The sequence below is a fragment of the Saccostrea echinata genome, unplaced genomic scaffold, assembly GCF_033153115.1.
Source record: "Saccostrea echinata isolate AGI-Se365-2 ecotype Australia unplaced genomic scaffold, CSIRO_AGI_Sech_v1 ptg000002l, whole genome shotgun sequence".
NCBI classification, from domain to species: Eukaryota; Metazoa; Mollusca; class Bivalvia; order Ostreida; family Ostreidae; genus Saccostrea; species Saccostrea echinata.
In genome coordinates this window covers 648,743-669,507 of record NW_026889751.1, presented here as the reverse complement: position 1 = coordinate 669,507, position 20,765 = coordinate 648,743, and the positions used below count along the sequence as shown (strand labels likewise).

General features: G+C 34.2%; 1 protein-coding gene across 1 annotated transcript in view; it reads right to left on the bottom strand.

The window, feature by feature from the left end:
• LOC133204607 (ADP-ribosylation factor-binding protein GGA1-like) overlaps positions 1-20,765 on the bottom strand; it is a 261,424-nt gene that overhangs the window by 37,181 nt on the left and 203,478 nt on the right. The gene's annotated exons all lie outside the window — the stretch shown is intronic.

Below are 20,765 nucleotides of genomic sequence, written 5' to 3'. Positions count from 1 at the left end.
TCCCCTTGGTAGGGGGTTGGCCTTTTATTTGAACAATTTAGAGTCCCCTTATCTCAAGAATGATTTGTCCAACTTTGGTTAAAATTGGCCCAGTGGTTCTTGAGAAAAAGTGAAAAATATGAAAAGTTTACAGACGGACGGACAGACGGATGGATGGACGCCAGACAATGGGTGATCAGAAAAACTCACTTGAGTTCTCAGCTCAGGTGAGCTAAAAACCTTTTGTATACATTTCTATTCATTTACACATACAAGTCATACACAAATATATCAACAATGTTACTTATCGTATGATAAAATAAGAACTCCTGAATCCCGGCTGTTCTGGATTGTGGTTTTTTATTGATATTCTTCACATCACCAAAAGCCTATATATTGGTCTCGGACAGAATGCAAAACTTAAAATCAATTTGTTGAAAAATTTAATATCAGTGTTCAAATATTGCAATAAATAAATATAATGATCTTCTACAAAATTATCAAGAAACTACAGCTTCACTGCTATAAATAACCTACAATATTTTCCGATGTGATTTTAGAAACAGTATCAAGTATTTAGCCAATCAAAATCCAAGTAAATTTTCTATCCAAGACCAGTATATAGGCCTTCGTGTAGACTCGCCTAGCCTATCTGATATACGCAATATACAGACAGGTGATCAATAATGTAAGGAGCCCTCTGCTGGCAGCACTCATTGGCTGATAAAAATTCTTGCTGACATAGAATATTTAAATGTCTTAGGGAAACCAAAACAGATCACAGAGTGCAGTATGGTAGTAGTATGGATGGTTATCTGTACCTCGAGTTTTCTTTGCAAAAACAAAAATTGCATTGGAAAAAATCAACTGTGAAAGATGTTTGTCTTTAAATTTTCTTAAGCCTTTACCATCATGTTTAAATTGTTGTTTTGCCTACAGGCTAGGGGAAACTTTAATTTACAAAATGCTCTCTAAAATTATATACAGCAGGGGTGTGCAATTAGCATCGCCCGACGCCCGGGGCTACCATTGTTTGGGGTCGGGCTAGTAGTTTTGTGCACGGAGGTAGCCCCTTGGGCTAGTAAAAATTAAAACTACCAATGTAATACATGAAAATCACTATCGGTATTTTCACTCATTTTTTGCTATTAAATTCTCAAGCAATGAAAATTTTTCGGCAGCATGCTCCAATTGTTCGTAAATCTCCATAATCTTACCCATTTTGCAGTACTACCTGAATTATGTACTTCCAAAAACGATCGTGTTTATCTAATCCGAATTTCCTCTATTCCTCTGTTTATGGTAAATACACCTGCAGATATCTCATTAAATTATTTACAATCACTCAATCAACTAGAAATAAATGTTATGTGGTTTACATAAAAATATATTTCCAGCGTATTTAATGATTTAAGATGAAAAAATGATTGTCATTTCATTTTAGATAAGATAATTTTTACTTTCTATCATAATTATCAATTTATATATGATTTAATTTTACTACTGAAAATTAAAAAGAATCAAATTTATTTTAAACCCTGACTATTTCAACAATAAACTATTTCCTTGTAATATTAGTTGTTAACCCCCCCCCCCCCTACATTTGGGCTAGTAAGTTTTTACTTGGGGTTAGTAACTTTATTGCTTCCACTAGCCTATGGGCTAGTACTTAATTTTTTTAATTGCACGCCCCTGTACAGCACCAAGATTGTTTACTTAACGTTTCACCTTTAAATGCAATCATAGAGGAACAATCTACAAATATGTTTAAACAAATTATAATATCTGTATTGGCTTTTGTGTCGATTAATCTAAAACAGTCTCTATTATTTCCACATACAATATAAACATTCCTTTTTTCAGATTTTTGTTTCACAGGTGTATAAAACATTTCATAGCAAAAGACATTTCACTGCGCTCAATATTTTTCAAAAATTTCAGGCATAATATCGGAACATTAACAAGGTCCTATCACTTTACAATCTGTACAGCATTAATCATGTTAATTGGATAAAAGAGAACTGTAAAATCTCTGTAAAATGGTTTTAATTAGTTTATTGGAATTGACATATTTTATCAACGCAGAAAACATAAATCGGTTAGGCTGAGTCACTCAGCTGTAAAATTATTTCCCATGCTGTAATGTAAAACAGCGGCAATAGGTGGCGCATCAATCAAGCCAAGAATCCTTGGAATTAATGGCAGTGATCACCCGTCTCTTTCAAACGATAGAGACTGGTGGAACCAGTCTAGGCCATCGTGGTGTGAAACGGGTTTTCCAGTCAACAAACAATTTTTGGATGCTGGTTACGCAGATATAAAACAATAAAAAGAAGGGTGCCATTTATGATTTTGTAAATAAATTATCGTAGAAGAGAATGGGAGTAAACACTTTTCAATTGTGTATTCCCTGAAAGCGAAAATGACTGCCATTCTTGCAAGGGGGCACTCCATGTAATTTGGAGTTAGACACCTTGTATTATGCTATTATTATGCTAGAGGTGCAAAATTTTATTCAATACAGAAACAAGTGTCTGTGGAATCTGTACATAATCATTAATCTCACCTTCTTCTACGAATTCTCGTAATTTTCTAAGTAATAAATTATATGTCTTGTCTTCTGGTAGTTTCTTCTTATACAAATACTCTGTGAGTACTTGAATTCCAGGTTGAAATACGTCCCCGAACAAAAACTCAACATCATATTCTTCTGTCACCACTTAAGATCAAGGGAAGCAATGCAACAGTCGGACGTGGTGCCCCATTTTCAAAAGCTTTTTGTGACACAGAATCTGTGTAACAAAAAGCTTTTGAAAATGGGGCACCACGTCCGACTGTTGCATTGCTTCCCTTGATCTTAAGTGGTGATAGTTTAACAGCATCTGAAATTTTTTGACTTGCGATGCATAAAAAATGTGCAGCGTTCGCAACTTTCAAAACACTGTTATCTACGCGTCTCTTCTTTTCCAAGGATGCCATGTTTGTTACGGGTTCGGGAAGTAAGTTCCTGAACTGATTCGCTCCTATACACACTTGGCCCCAAGATTATTATACATTTAGGTCTTCGCATCGGAATTCACATAAATGCAAAGAAGTAATGAAATCAAAGTACTGATAAAGTACTGAAAGACGGGTCAAATAGGAAACTTCATTATTTTATGAATTTCATTAATGCATGTTGAAAATTTTATTGTAGGGCTTTCATACCAACTTATTTTACTTTGTTTTTGTTTGTTTTGTTTTTGTTGTTGTTTTGTTGTTGTTGTTTTTTTTTTGTTTTTTTTTTGTTTGTTTGTTTTTTGGTTTGTTTGTTTGTTTTTTTTAAGTAGACAAATGGCACATTTAACGTATGTTTTCTCCTAGGCATTAAGATTTAATTGTAGGAAATAAGGCATCCTCTGATAGAATACAGATTTCCTTTGTGAGAACTCTACTGTTGTGGTGATGAAATGTTTAGTGTCTCAGCAATGTCTTTCACTGTAAATCTGGCATTTACAGATGTTGCAGTGTTAGATTTATTAATTCATTTAGTAAATCTATGGTTCATATGTTTTTAAATAATAAATAAATGCTTTCCTATTTAGATCTGAAATGGATTTGTTCCCGTTTTGCACACATTTGCAAATCAGGTGTAGGAAAAATGTATGCGAAATAGGAATTTGTGCAATTGGAAATTAATTTTTCAATGATTCATTTATGTGTGGTGAAACAGCAGAAAAATACAGTAACTATTTATTCATTTATTTTTTTTTCTGATATTTATCTATTAAACAAAAATTTCAGGCCCAGGAAGGCCATTAATAACGGTTGTGGGGATTTTTTTGTTGTTGTGGAAGTAGTAAAAGAATAAGTTAGGAACACGGGTTAGTAATATTTTGAGATGACAGCTTAAATTTACGGAGAAATAAATCGAGAAACGTGCGCACTTTTTATCACATAAACTATAGGTTTTGCAAAAGCAATGGTTGTTTTCATGCAGTGTTAATAAAGTACAGATTAAATATTACATTTGTGAAAAAGAATAAGGCGTTAACTATAGTTTAGAGATGTGAAATATAGATTTACTCGTTAGCTATAATTTACGGCCCGTGAACTATAGTTTAATTACAGTCGATAAACTGAGTATATTAACTGTTAAATTATGTTTAGCTTCATTTTAGCGTGAATTTGGCTTGCCATAATTAACTGTTATGTGGTATATAATGTTTTGAGACACTTAAATTCTGATATGAATTCGATATAAAAAATAACCATGTCAAAAACCTCAAAACAAAATTAGTACTAATAAATACTTGCTTGCAATATCTTTTAGGCCCGTAGGAAGCAATGTCAGTTTGGGGGCTGGAGCACAGCCATACATTTTCAGTTGAGGGGGTACTACCAAAAATTTCCCGACGAGCAAAAAACAAAAAACAAAAAACAAAAAGGTCATCAACTACCAAAAATTCCTTGACAAGCAAAAAAAAGGTCATCAGACGTTTTTATTGAGGGGGCACACGCGTACAGTATCTAAGGTTACTGTAGTAATCTATATATCGGCAAAATTATTGGGGGGGGGGCACGGCCCCCCGTGCCCCCGGTTCCTATGGCTATCTCTTTAAACAAATATATTTATAGTTCAAATGATATGAGAGTACATTGAAAGAGAGCGAGCTATTTTATTTCTAAATTTTGCCATTTCTGTTTCATATTTACGTTAATAGCAAACTAACAACTAGAACTATATGACAAACGATATGACTTCACTTTCCCATTTTGATGTAGAAATATTCCATTTTCACCTTCATATGAAGTTTCTGCCTCCCAACGGATTTGGGACACATAAGTTGATACAACAGAGGATTTCAGTAGTCTCCTTTTAAATCAGCATTTCGCAAATGCAATGGTCATTATAATGACTTGTTTGCAAAATTAATACAACGTATCTTTGGGTCGAATTGACTGATATGATTCATGCCAGTTGTAATGCCATTGTTTTATACTATTTATGACTACGGATTATTCCGTTTAACAAATCAACACTAAAGGCTTACGACAGGTGTGACCGGAGGGATGTTTACTCCTAAATGGCACTTGATCACCTCTGGTGTTTCTAGGGGTCTATTTTGTACTCTTTTTCGATGTGTATTGTTTATATACGTCATATATACGTCATACGATTTCTGAGATTGATCACCGTTTGTTATCTTAACGTTCTTTATTATTTCACCTGTCTAGTGGTAGTGTAAAGTCGTTTTTATATTATTATTTAAAATTAATTATCTATAATTAGTCTTAGTTATATCATTTAGCGCCCTATGTTAGATTATTTAGTAAAATGTTTATTTATAGTACAAATACCCGTTGCTCCTTGTGAGCAACCATTGAGCAAGTTATATAACTGACCTATGTAAGAGCGATGCTCTTCGTGAGCAACCTACATTATATATATAGGGGATTGAAAGTTTCTAGAGAGAGTTTTTTTGGTCAGTAGTCAGTTTGTGTTCATTTAATATACAGATAGTCAGTGCTGTTCAAGGATATTTTACTTTGTTAATTTTTTATGGATTATTAAAACTTGATATAATGTAAATAAACCGAGCTTCCGTGTCGCAGTAGATACTGGCACGAAAAAGATTCCTCAGTGCTCAAAGGCCGTAAATGCCGAGTACAGGGGTCTCTGCAGTCCTCCATTGGCAAGTAATGGTGTGTCAATGTGGATTAAAAAATGGTCAAAGCGACCTAAACGAAAACGTTTCATCAGCACAAGATGACCATTGTTATGTTAGTTTTACAAACACAAATAAAAAAAATACTACTGCATATGCTCTAACTATTGATACATTATTTGAAGATCTTTTTTGAAAATATTTTAGGAATTTCAATCTGAAGGACTGGTCTCCACATCACACAGTGGGATTTAAATCCGCCTTGTAAGGATCAGCCCCTTGCTCCGCAACTCTGGAACAAACGCTCTAACCACTGCGCTACTTTATAACTTAAAAAATGTTAGGTGAACACTTAGAAGTTTGGTTCAGTGTATATTGATCGTGTAATCTATAAAATTCATTTTTCAATTCTGATTGAATTCAAAAATGAAACTTAGATTTTGTTTATTCTATTTAGTCAGATAAAATATTGAGTGTATAAAATGGTATTTAGATATGCACCTATTCAACATCGATGTTGGTATTACAATGATCATCTTACCTTCAGGGGAATGGACAGTGGGACTGGCATTCTCTTCTTTATCTCTACACACACACATACAAACACACACTTCTTTTTTGAAGGGCTACATTACATTGCAATAATCAGACTTCAAATCGAAAGTTCTTATGTGAATGAAGACTTTTTCTATGAATATATCTTTTGTCTTCTAAGAAAGCAGAAAAGCAAGATTTATACTGATCATTACAAATTGATCAGTGAAAGAGTGTTCAAGGGACAAACATTCCGTAAATTGATTGATTAGACACGGTCTGACAATAAAGACATGCTTGTTTTAAGACACAGTCTGACAATAAAGATATGCTTTTTTAAGACACAATCTGACAATAAAGACATGCTTGTTTTAAGACACAGTCTGACAATAAAGACATGCTTGTTTTATAAGACACAGTCTGACAATAAACACACTCTTGTTTTAAGACACAGTCTGACAATAAACACACTCTTGTTTTAAGACACAGTCTGACAATAAAGACACGCTTATTTTAAGACACAGTCTGACTATAAAGACATGTTTGTTTTAAGACACAGTCTGACAATAAAGACACCTCTGATTTAAGACACGGTCTGACAATAAAGACATGCTTGTTTTAAGACACAATCTGATAAAAAGACATGCTTGTTAAAGACACGGTCTGAGAATAAAGACACGCCTGGTTTAAGACAAGGTTTGACAATAAAGACTTACTAAGTTTAAGACACCATCTGACAATAAAGACATGCCTGTTTTATAAGACACAGTCTGACAATAAACACACTCTTGTTTTAAGACACAGTATGACAAAAAAGACATTAAGTTTAGCTTTCATTCCTAGGATTAAACACTCCTCTGACTACATTGAGCTTGTTTTTTGCCAAATAGCACAAGACAGATTTGTTCCAAACAATGTCATTTATTATGAAATGACAACATATAATATAATACATAAAACTGAATGAAAAAGACTGGGAGACCATGTAACATTAAAACACAATTCCTGAGAAAAAATATTAAACAATTATGCAATAACAAATTGGCCTCCCAGTATGTGACTATTACATAACATATATAAATTGGCAAAATAGGTGGCCTCCAAAATATGGCCAAAAAAGGAAAGGCTTCAAGCATTTCCTTGCGCCACCCGAAATGTAGTCAGACAAATTAATTTCCATTGCTAAATTCAAAACAAACACTAACTAAAATTTAATATCAAAAACATATTAACAATAGCACGATGCAAACAATGGATAAATGACTTATGAGTAAACCTAGGTGCAGCCCTAGGGGAAAATTTAAGGAGGAGATAATTAAAAGTAAAAATGCTGTCAACAATCAAAAACAAATAAAAAAAGAATTAAAATTAAAAATCCAAAATTTACAAAATGGTAAATACAACTTAAGAAAAGATACAAATGTACATCTTGGTATTTACATGCTTATCTAACACAGTCAAAACATTGCAGTCTTTGCAATAAAATTCGATGCAACCATAGGTTGACCATTGATTAATATATGCTTACCCAACACAGTCAAAACATTGCATTCTTCACAATAAAATTCAACGCAACCATATGTTGACCATTGATTACATGACTAACGCAACCAAAAGCTGACCATTAGTCAAACACATTGAAAATACACGTAGCAATTTTGGTGCAACTAAATGCTGGCCACCAAGTTAATGTCCAAAAACGCACAAGATATGGGCAGTGCAGCCACATGCTGACCACTGACACTTGCTATGTAACTCAAAGGGTAGGGAAATTTACTGTAGGGAAAATGATTGAATACGGATATAGCGCTTAAAGGCATCAGACTCCCACCTTCCTAACTTTTGAATTGTGTGTTCAGGAACCCCCCTTAGTGCCGCCTCTGTGGCAGCCCCAATACGGAAACTATGACCCTTATACAGTGTAGGATTTAAACCAATGAAAGATGTGGCACTGTTTAAGTGAGAAGTGACAAACTGATAACTCACTGGCATGGTTGATTTAAACTGAAAAAGAGGGCCCTGTTGGTTTGGGAACTCTGCTAAATAAGCCTTGAGGTTTGCAACTGGGCAAAAAGAAGGCTCAGGTAATGCTGTGAGTTGGATGGTTATAGGCGAGCTAGTTCGTTTAGTTTTAAAATTTTTGAGTCTAATGACAACTGACCGGGTATCATCAAAATGAACATCAGAACGCTGAACCACAGTATTATATGAAACCTTAGATTTCACTATCAACTCCCCTAGACGCAAGAAGGCATGGAAAACCAGCAAGAATAATGCTTTCAATAGCTGTCTTAGATCATATTGTGGGACTATCTTATCCAAAGCATTGATAATTTTGCATAAAATTGACTGGGTAATAGGCAGGCGTGAATCTGCAGAAGTACCAGACGAATGGACACCTTTGAGCAGTTTTTTAATGAGAAATGACTGACAGGGATCACTACTTCCCATGAGTTTGTGTACAAAACTAATAGCAGAGCAGTGAGACGCTATTGTTGATGGACTGTATTTTCGGTTGAATAAGTGGCTAATGAAATTTGCAATAAGTACATGGGGTACAGGAAAATTGGCAAAATAGGTGGCCTCCAAAATATGGCCAAAAAAGGAAAGGCTTCAAGCATTTCCTTGCGCCACCCGAAATGTAGTCAGACAAATTAATTTCCATTGCTAAATTCAAAACAAACACTAACTAAAATTTAATATCAAAAACATATTAACAACAGCACGATGCAAACAATGGATAAATGACTTATGAGTAAACCTAGGTGCAGCCCAAGGGGAAAATTTAAAGAGGAGATAATTAAAAGTAAAAATGCTGTCAACAATCAAAAACAAATAAAAAAAAATTAAAATTAAAAATCCAAAATTTACGAAATGGTAAATGCAACTTAAGAAAAGATACAAATGTACATCCTGGTATTCACATGCTTATCTAACACAGTCAAAACATTGCAGTCTTTGCAATAAAATTCGATGCAACCATATGTTGACCATTGATTAATATGCTTATCCAACACAGTCAAAACATTGCATTCTTCGCAATAAAATTCAATGCAACCATATGTTGACCATTGATTACATGACTAACGCAACCAAAAGCTGACCATTAGTCAAACACATTGAAAATACACGTAGCAATTTTGGTGCAACTAAATGCTGGCCACCAAGTTAATGTCCAAAAACGCACAAGATATGGGCAGTGCAGCCACATGCTGACCACTGACACTTGCTATGTAACTCAAAGGGTAGGGAAATTTACTGTAGGGAAAATGATTGAATACGGATATAGCGCTTAAAGGCATCAGACTCCCACCTTCCTAACTTTTGAATTGTGTGTTCAGGAACCCCCCTTAGTGCCGCCTCTGTGGCAGCCCCAATACGGAAACTATGACCCTTATACAGTGTAGGATTTAAACCAATGAAAGATGTGGCACTGTTTAAGTGAGAAGTGACAAACTGATAACTCACTGGCATGGTTGATTTAAACTGAAAAAGAGGGCCCTGTTGGTTTGGGAACTCTGCTAAATAAGCCTTGAGGTTTGCAACTGGGCAAAAAGAAGGCTCAGGTAATGCTGTGAGTTGGATGGTTATAGGCGAACTAGTTCGTTTAGTTTTAAAATTTTTGAGTCTAATGACAACTGACCGGGTATCATCAAAATGAACATCAGAACGCTGAACCACAGTATTATATGAAACCTTAGATTTCACTATCAACTCCCCTAGACGCAAGAAGGCATGGAAAGCCAGCAAGAATAATGCTTTCAATAGCTGTCTTAGATCATATTGTGGGATTATCTTATCCAAAGCATTGATAATTTTGCATAAAATTGACTGGGTAATAGGCAGGCGTGAATCTGCAGAAGTACCAGACGAATGGACACCTTTGAGCAGTTTTTTAATGAGAAATGACTGACAGGGATCACTACTTCCCATGAGTTTGTGTACAAAACTAATAGCAGAGCAGTGAGACGCTATTGTTGATGGACTGTATTTTCGGTTGAATAAGTGGCTAATGAAATTTGCAATAAGTACATGGGGTACAGGAAAATAGAATTTGACCTGATTTTCTAAGCAAAACTTCATTAAGTACTCCCAACTTCTGCGATAAGCTAATTTAGTAGGTGTTGATAAGGATGCTTGCAATAGTTGCATTGTATTACTTGTTAAATGGTCATCAATTCTTGGGGCACTGGTGTAGGTGTTCTCTCTAACCAGGGGGCCAATTGGAAGACTTTCTGAAATTGAAAGCGGGACAAACCATCAGCAATGATGTTTTGCTTGCCTGGAAGATGTTCTGATTCAAATCTTATATTAAACTGTAAACAGGTAAGGACTAAGCGCCGCACCAAGCGCATAATTGTATGGTCTTTAGAGGACTGATGATTAATGATATAAGCTACTGCTTCATTATCTGTCAGGAAAAGGACTTTTTTGTTTCTTAAAGTACTACCCCAAATTTCAAGAGCTAATACAATGGGAAAAAGTTCTTTAACAGTAATGTGATAGTCCATGCATTCAGCTGGCCATCTACCAGCAAACCAATTCGCTCCAAACTAAGACACAGTCTGACAATAAACACACTCTTGTTTTAAGACACAGTATGACAAAAAAGACACGCTTGTTTTAGGACACAGTCTGACTATAAAGACATGCTTGTTTTAAGACACAATCTGATAAAAAGACATGCATGCTTGTTTAAAGAACGGTCTGACAATAAAGACACGCCTGGTTTAAGACAAGGTTTGACAATAAAGACTTACTAAGTTTAAGACACCATCTGACAATAAAGACATGCATGTTTTAAGACACGATCTGACAATAAAGACATGCTTGTCTTAAGACACAGTTTGATAAAAAGACATGCTTGTTTTAAGGGGATGAAGTACACGTGGTCACATGACTCTAACTACGTCATAGTCTCCGTTTGTTTATATAACTGCAAAACATGTAAAGTATCAGTTCTTGTATGTTTATGACATTTTTTTTTTATTTAAACAATATTTTATTATGCATAATCATAACAGGATTGGACAGCAGGCACTGCCTATATAAGTCCTCTCCAAAATACAATTTTTAAGTCATAAGACAATTTTTTTACTTTAATTACCATCTTATTTTAAAAAAAATTAATAAAAAGTTTTAACATTCTTGGAAACATTTATTATTTATGAAAAAGATTGATCCACTTACCTATTTCCCAGAACTGCGAATTCATCATACACGATATGTTAGTACAGCAAGATTACACTCGGTGAATACAGGGGCGATATTATTATGTAAAAACAGGTCATAATCAGCATATGATGAAATATTTTGAGAAACGGGGAACACAAAAAATTATTTTTGCATGGCTGATGACGGAAATCTTATGTAGGTATATCTTATTTCGTCTATTTAGCTTACGTGTAATATCATAGTTGGTTTTTCCCGTACTCGAGAAATGTAAACATAACTCGTTTTTGTCATGCTTTTGTCCTCTTTAACGATGTTCTGTGCAATACTGAGGTCAGCTTCACCATTCGAAATTTTTACATTTAGTCAATAATTTGAAGGACTTGCACTTCAACGTAAATTAAAAAATGTTCAATGATAGAATTTTTTGTAAATTACATTTTTTGTTGTTTAAGTTGCCTTAAAAAGTATAATTTTCCCTATCCAGATGCAATGTGATAGAAGAAACTTGCTTTTTCGAATTTTAAACCTATTCTTTTAAAAGATACATGTCCACTTACATACTTTTTATATATGCTTAAAAATCCCATTATAGACAGAGTAACGAGTAACGAAACATGGAGAATTAAAACTCCACTTAGCCACTGTAGGGCATAATATTTGTCAATCAATATCTCTAAAATAAGGTAAGAAACCTAGTGATATAACTGCTTTGAGATATGTGCGACATACTTAATTAGAAATATATAAAATATGGAAAAAAATTGAATGACAAGAATTTTTTCAGCTCAAGGTCCTTCTTCCCCTTAAAACTGAATACGATTCGTAAAAGAAATTTGTCCGCCATATTCGACTGGACTCTCGCTATATCTGAGGGCCCCTATATATAGAGCCGCTCAGTAAGTCACTGTTCAGTGTAATCAATCGTCACCGGTGTAGAGGGACATATGCTATATAGCACTCAATGGCGACAAAAAATAAGTGTTTACTTCTAATGCAGGAGAGTAAGATACCAAAGGGACTTACAACATGTGCACAGATCAGTGCAGTATACAAACAAACACAAATACACGTAACTGCAATAAAATGTAAACAAAGGTAAGGCAAGATAACCAGCACGAACACGGGTCGCCATTCCACGCCGATACCTGTGACAATAAAGCAGTGAAGTGTAACGAATGCGAAGAGTATACCCCGGTGCTGATATCGTAGATGAAAATATCGAAAATGGCGTATGCCTATTTACGAGTCGTGTTCAGCTTTAAAGGTGCTTAGACACAGATTTTAAGTTAATGTTTACTCAAACTTTCTGTATAATTTCATGACTTATATGTTGCTATAGTATTTCATACGAAAATTTGATAAAAATCTTATTTTATCTGGAAGTTATTGAAACTTCGAATTTCTGGACGCGTTTGATAGACACATCCTTGCACTTTCACAAATTTTAACTTTATCCTTATTACTTTAGAAAAGTAGCAATTTTGTTGTTTATTAATGAACAATATTAAAACTATAATGCAGAAATTTCAGAGTAGAAATGTAGAAAGCAAAATCCTCTCACCAGTATTGTCAGTCCGTGCTCGGTGGTGTGTGCAGAGTTTAACAATTGAACACACCCGGTGAAACGTAAACATCAACAATAACAGAGCTCGTGCCCTGTTTACAAAAACAGTTTATGTTTCACGGGTGTATTCAATTTGTTAAACTCTGTACACAACTACACAACACTGAGCACGGGCTGACAATATTTAAGTGAGTGGGTTTTGCTTTCGCAAGTTTTTCTGAATTTTCTGGATTATAGATGTAATATTATTCATTAATACACAACAAAATTGCTTTTTTTCTTAAGTATTAAGGATAAAGTTAAAAATTGTGAAAGTGCAAGGATGTGTTAATCAAACGCCTTCCGAAATTCGTAGTTTCAATAATTTCCAGATTAAATAGGTTTTTAATTTTATTTTCGTGTGAAATGCTATAGCAACATATAAGTTGTGATATTATACAGAAAATTTGTGAAAATATAAACACCTATGCACCTTTAAGAAACAGTCTGACTATGAAGATATGCTTGTTTTAAGACACGGTCTGAAAATAAAGACATGCTTGTTTTAAGACAGTCTGACAATAAACACACACCTGGTTTTAGACACAGTCTGACTATAAAGACATGCTTGTTTTAAGACACAATCTGACAATAAAGACATGCTTGTTTTAAGCCGATGGCAGTACTTTTTACCATAACAGGTGCAAACGTACTAATTATCAAATATTAAATGTATATCCAATGTATATCAATGATAAAAATTGAAAATTTTATAAATAATAATAATCACACACTTTAATATAAGATTTTTACAATGAGGAAACACTCGGATATCGTTACCTTGATTACTGTAGTAATTGATATGTACCTTTAAAAGAGGTGACAGATAAGATTTATAAGATATTCATGTTTATAGTTGATTCATCAGGTGATTTTAATTTGGTGTTTGCACATCAAAGGTTAACGGCAGATCAAAAATGGACAACATTGATGTCACTGCATTGCATGTATTATTCCAATAATTGTGTTCTTTGATGTTCCTTTAGACAATTTTTTATGGACGTTTCTGTTACATTATATTGGAAAGGTGTTAACTTGTTATTTTACATGGCCAGAAATTCAAACACTTCGTAGTTTCCACTGCTATCACTCAAGTTCCAAGAATATAGTTTTTGCGTCTAAGTATGTAAAACCTAGCTTTACAAGTTTACACAAATGAAGATCGTTACATTGTCTTTAATACATTATTCATCTCAGCATAAGTTGGTAGATCTGAAATGATGGGTACTTAAATTGATTAAAGACATTCCATTCTTACTCAGAGAAAAATGTGACCTTTTTCTAGTTAATCACTCGCACTTACTTGACATTCTTCAAACAATTTTGATATTTTTTATATGAATTCAAGTGGTGGAAGAGAAAGGGAAGGTAGATATGTTTATATGTCAACAAAGTCTTTCAGTAAAATTAGGAAACGCAAAATGCCACACGCTCTGTAGTTTTTCCTTGATTTTGTGATAAATGGGGACTATCTCAAGACACAACATCAAAATACTACGGCCTGTTATTTGATTTCCAAAAATCTTATAGAAGATTTTTGCCATTACTACGGTAAATATCAAAATTTCAATCATTTCCAAATGTCACTGTTCGGCTGATTTGAATATGAATGAAACTTGGTTCAAATATAAACTACAACCAGATATTCTTTGTGTCAATTCTTCCGCTTTAATTCTCTCTCTCTCTCTCTCTCACAAAGATTTTTTTGTCAAAAGTCATCTAAATATAAACGTCATTTTCACATTGTAACGTCATAAACACGGTGGAAAATATTACATAGCACCTCATATTTATAGATCTTGTTTATGACTAGGCCTATATGTATACCAAATTTCATTCTGATCTGAATTGTGGTTATGGAGATACAGAGATAGTTGGCGAACTTTTTGATCACCACTCGTAGTCCTGCTGGACACCTCTTTACTGGTGATGTTAATATAGTTAATAATGAGGACCTTAAATCACTTATTTTAAAAGAACCCAAAATTTAGGGAACGCCGAACTTCAACTGGCGACATACATTTGTTAATATTACGAAATCTGTGGAAGATTACCCCAGGTGATGGACCAAAAATGACAAGGAAGACATTGACACTTGGTCAGAATGGAATAAGAGTATCAGCTGGATGTTGAAATGTCATATTAAGCGATTGAGGGGCAATATGAAAACCATGAAATATGGAGATAACGAACAGTATTCAAGCTCATAAGTCCATTCAAACAATATGAATTAGGAAAAGAACAAACACGGACCTCTAAAACATCAGAGGTGGGATCAGGTGCCATGGAGGAGTGAGCATCCCCTGCCGACCGGTCACACCCGCCGTGAGCTTCTTGTCATGATCGGGAAAAAACGAGAAAAAAACTCTGATTGTACAAACAAGTACTCCAAAGTTGATATTAAAAAGATTCTTGAGCTTCTTATGATTGATAATATCTATGTAGTTTTTGGAGACAAAGTCTTCCAACAATTTATCAGAATTTCCATGGGTAAAAATTGCACACCCTTTATTAGAAGACCTATTTTTATATTCATTTGAAGCAGAATTTATTCAAAAACTTTTACATGAGAAGAAGAAAACACTTATTCCCTTAATTCGACATTTAGCAATTACAATCTATCATTAAGTCAAATGCTGACTGACGTTTTTCAAACTAATTGTTAGGCCATTATTTACACACTGAATTGTAGACGAATTTTTCCGTTATTTCCCTGTCTTTACAAGGAGTACATGGCGGGTGTGACGGTAGGCAGGGGATGTTCACTCCTCCATGCCCCCTGATCCCACCTCTGATGTTTTAGAGGTCCGTGTTTGCTCTGCTCCTGATTTGTATTGCTTAATGGACTTTTGAACTTGAATACTGTTCGTTATTTTCATATTTTTCATTAGATATATCGACGACGAATTATCAATTAACAATAGTTACCTCCATTCACATGTCAACTCGATATATCTCAGTGAAATAAAAGATACCATCTGACACATCTGTTTCATATTTGGATATTTTACTAGAAAAAGACGTTAATGGTAACATAACAACAAAACTTTACGATAAACGTGATGACTTCAACTTTTCTATAGCCAACCTCCCTTATTTATTATGTAGCATATACCCTTATCACCTGCATATGGAGTTAATGTCTCCCAGTTGATTCGATACGCAAGAGCATGCTCTACCTACAAACAATTTCTAAACTGAGGCTAGCTATTGACAAACGAGGTGATGAAACAAGGATATCACTAGTTTCGTTTGACGTCAACATTTCGGAAATTCTATGGTCGATACAATGACTTTGTCAGCAAATACAATCTATCAATAAGACGAATGCTGACTGACGTTTTTATACTAATTGTTAGGCCATTATGGTTTACGGATTTTCCCGTTTGCCCGATCATGACAAGGAGCAAACGGCGGGTGCATGTGACCGGTCAATGCTTTCTCCTCCATGGCACCTGATCCCATCTCTGATCCTTTTGGAGGTCCGTGTTTGCTCTGCTTCCGATTTGTATTGTTTCAATGGATTTTTGAGCTTAATATCTGTGCGTTATCTCCATATACATGTATGTTTTATTGTAATGACCAATAAACAATAACATACTACATTAAAACTTGTCTAATCCTTAAACCCCTGATTCCATAGAAAATGGCTGGATAACACAACATTCCGGATTATACAACATTTAAAACAATTTAATTTAATAAAAGGGATTAAAACTTTAAACAGTTATAAATAAGAATTTGGAATATGCAAAATGCGGTTTAGACAAGCTTAACTGTACATTATAAACGGGACGACTTCGGCTTTTTCATTGTCATCCTCGATCATTTATGTAGAAACGCCCCGCTATTGTCTGCATATGGTGTTTATATCTCCCAGGTGATTCGGTATGCAATCGCATGGTCTGAGTACGATCAATTATTTAACAGAGGGAGGCTACTGACAATAAGAAGTTCGTCTGTATTTCGTAAATTCTATGACATAATGACCTTGTTTGCTTTTTGTTTGTTTAACGTCATTTCCAGAATTTTTTACTCATTTTGAGATGCCACCACATGCCGGTGGAGGGCTGTAAATTTAGACCTGTACTCGGCCCTTATGGCCTTTGAGAAGTGAAGATTTTGTTTTCGTGCCAGCACCTACTTTGCAAATACAGTCTATCTTGAGTGACATTTTACATACTAATTGTTAGGCCATTGTTTATGAGTACGGATTAGTTCGTTTATCAGGTCAATCCTAAGGACTCAGGTGACCGGTAGAAAAGGGATGCTTACTCCTCCTAGGCAGCTGATGCCTTCCCTGATGTTTACAGGCGTCCATATATTCTACCTTGTTCATAAAGTGTTATTTTTAAAGGTTTCATGAGATCAATTACTATCTGTTGTCTTCACTTTTGTCATTAATCATTATAGGTTGAGTAAATTTTTCTAACCGTATCGCTCAAAACAACAACATTTAATTTTCATTGAAATTAAAATATCGATATATATACAGATCGGTCGCAGTGGCCTAGTGGTAGGACGCTCGCTTCATGATCGCGACGTCCGAGTTCGATTGTCGTTCCCGGCTCTGTATCAAACCTGACATTACACAGACCTTCCTATATTAAATAGATTGTGTTCCTGCGCCAAGCACCCGGCATTAAAAGTGAAAGTCACGGGTCTTCGGATATAACCTTAAAAATGTAGGTCCTGTGTCACAGTTTGCGTTGGCACAATTAAGAAACCTTACTACTCAATGGCCCTAAGTGCCGATTAAAGATCTAAATTTGAAGCCCTTAACCGATATTCGGTGACATCTACTATGAGGTAAAAAATTCTTTTAAGGGAAGTAAAATATCAAATTATCAATCAATATCTACAGCATTATTTGCTTACTGTAACAAATGCCAGAAAATTCATCATACATAATTTAGTCATCAACAAATGATGTGTTTCAGACACATGATTTTAAATTACTTTGAAAAAATCAATTATTTTATGAGGCGCTGTTTGAGCGAATTTTTGGGTATTTTCTATTATCACAAAAATATTTCTTGATATTGAAAATGAAAGGGATTTTTTTATAATAAAAATTTTATTTTCTGATATTTTTGATGTTAAAAATAACAAGAAAATTCAAAGAATTGTGGTCCCCCTTTTTCGGTGTTTTAGTGGTTAGGATGCAATTATTTATGACATATTGTAGCTGTCTTGTTTGTGTTTCCTGTCTTGTTGTGCATCATACAAAAAAGACATAAATTATTGAATAAATAACAAATATAGCAAAGATTAAAGCTTCTCAAAACTACGTCAAACTTCAAGATCAAGATCACGAGGTCAAATATCATAATACAATCCGGAAGATCTTGTAACAAGTAATACATACATATGTGTAAATAAAATCCTTTTCTCTTCTGGAGCAAAAGTGATACCCAAAGTTAAAAGTTTTGATAAGTATGTCAAAATTCTAGGTCAAGGTCATGAAGTCATTGGTAATGCACATGTAATGATATGAAAGCCATCTTCTGTCATTCAATAGTTATTACCAATGTACATGTAAGATTAAATTGAAAAAGAAAAAGTCAAGGTGACGAGGTCAAAAACCACAGTACTTTCGGAAAGGTCTTGAAACAGGTAATGCACCTGTCAAATATACATGCCCTATCTTTCAATCACAAGTTATTACCAATGTAAAAAGTTTTGAGAAGTGGGTAAAACTACAAATATAAGATCACTTTTGGGAAGATCTTGAATCACAGGTAATGCAGTTGTCAAATATAAACACCCTATCATCTCTCATTCAGAAGATATCACCAATATTGAATCTTTTTTAAATTAGGTCAAGTCTGAAAGTCAAGGTCACGGGGTCAAAAATCATAGCAAATTTAGAAACGTCTTGTCACAGGTAATGTACGTGTCAAATATGAAAGCCCTCTTTTCTAATTCAAATGTTAAAACCAATGTTAAAATTTTGGAAAAGGAGGACAAACTTCAAGGTCAAGGTTACGGGTCAAAAATCATTGTATGTTTGGAAAGGTCTTGTCACAGGTAATGTACATGTGAAATATGAGGGCTTTATCTTTTCTCTTTCAAAAGTTATGACCAGGGTTAAATTTTTTGTGATAGATTAACACTTTGACAGATAAATGAGGTTTAAAGTCCCCTCGCTTTGGCGAAAGTGGGAGACAAAAAATGAACTGATTTTTAGCACTACTAGTCCGAGACCAGAAGAGCTTACACATTAGTAAGGTGTCCTTATGTCTGCCTGTCTGTCTTTAGACAACTTTTTCAAAATGCTACTCCGGTTTCAATTGTCTTGAAACACAAGTAGACTACAATAAGATACAAATCCTGTACATCAGTTTTTGATTTCGATCAAAGGTGTTGCCATGGTTACTGAAAAAAGATATGTTTGTGAAATTCTTTCAAAACGCTACTACTCCTTCGATTCTGGTTGATTTTGAAATTTCTTTGAAATTCTTTCAAGTCTTCCTCCTACAGTTTTGGTCCGATTTCAAAAATATTCGGTATGCAGATTGACTTCATTAAGATGGATAAATTTAGTGTATATGTTGTTTGTTTGTTTGGTTTTTTTTGTTTGTTTGTGTGTTTGTTTGTTTTTTAACTCGATAAACGGTTGAATAATGAATAGAAATTTCTGTGAACAACAGTTATAGTACAATAAAAGTTAATACACAAGTAGATTACACTGAGAAAAATTCAGTTTATTGGGTTTTAAGGTCCACAAAAATGATAAATGTTTCTCAAACCTCACGAGCTAAACTGTACCACTGTTTTCATTATTTTAATTTTTTTTTACATTTCAGAAATGTAATTTTCATCAAGATGCTACATACCAATTGATTTTTAAATACAATCTAAAAAGGCTTCTAAAATTTACTGGGAAATTGAAGACTGGTTACTTGTCAGTATTTTAAGAGCACATGTGTAAAGTAAATATATGATACACTTTTGTGAATGATACAAAAAATATAAACACAAGGATTTAATATATATCTAGCCCTCTATTACCTCGTAGATAGAACTGAGTTTAATACGGAATTCTACAAGATTTAATTGTTATTCAAGGGAAAATTTATAAAGATTTGTCATCCCTCTGTTACATCACATAAAATTTTCCTCTAATATGATGAGAAATGTTAATTATCGTTGAAATGCGAATAATTTCAGAATATATAATGATTCATAATTTGACAGAAATCGCCTTTTCAGTTGAAATTCTTTAAGGGAGTAATAATCCTTAATTCTACAGTAAGCTATCTCTCTTATCAAAGAGTCAATGAACATTAAAGTCTTGTTATCAAGTCACATTCACATTATCAGGAAATATATTAATTTCCTAATCATATTTTTTTTAAATATCAGATAAATCAAAGTTTATTTATTGATGAAAGATGGAGATAACGAATAGTAATCAAACTCAAAAGTCCATAAAACAATACAATCGGGAGCAGATCACGGACCCCTAAAAGCATCAGAGAGATCATTTGCCATGGAGGAGTAAGCATCCACTGTCGACCAGTCACACCCGCCATATGCTCCGTGTCATGAACTGCCAAACGGAAAAATCCGTAGACAATTCAGTTTGTAAATCATGGTCTAACAATTAATATGCAAAACAGTCAGCCAGCCACCATTCGACTTAATGATAGATTATATTTGTTGACATGCAAATATATGCTGATATCAAACAATCTATTTTTAGAGGGATTTTAAGATAACGAAATTAAAAATTCGAATTCTCGATATCAAGTTTCCGGTTTTTCTTATAGCTTGTTTGTTCGTTTGTATTTGAATATCAGAAAATAGCTTAAAATGCTAAA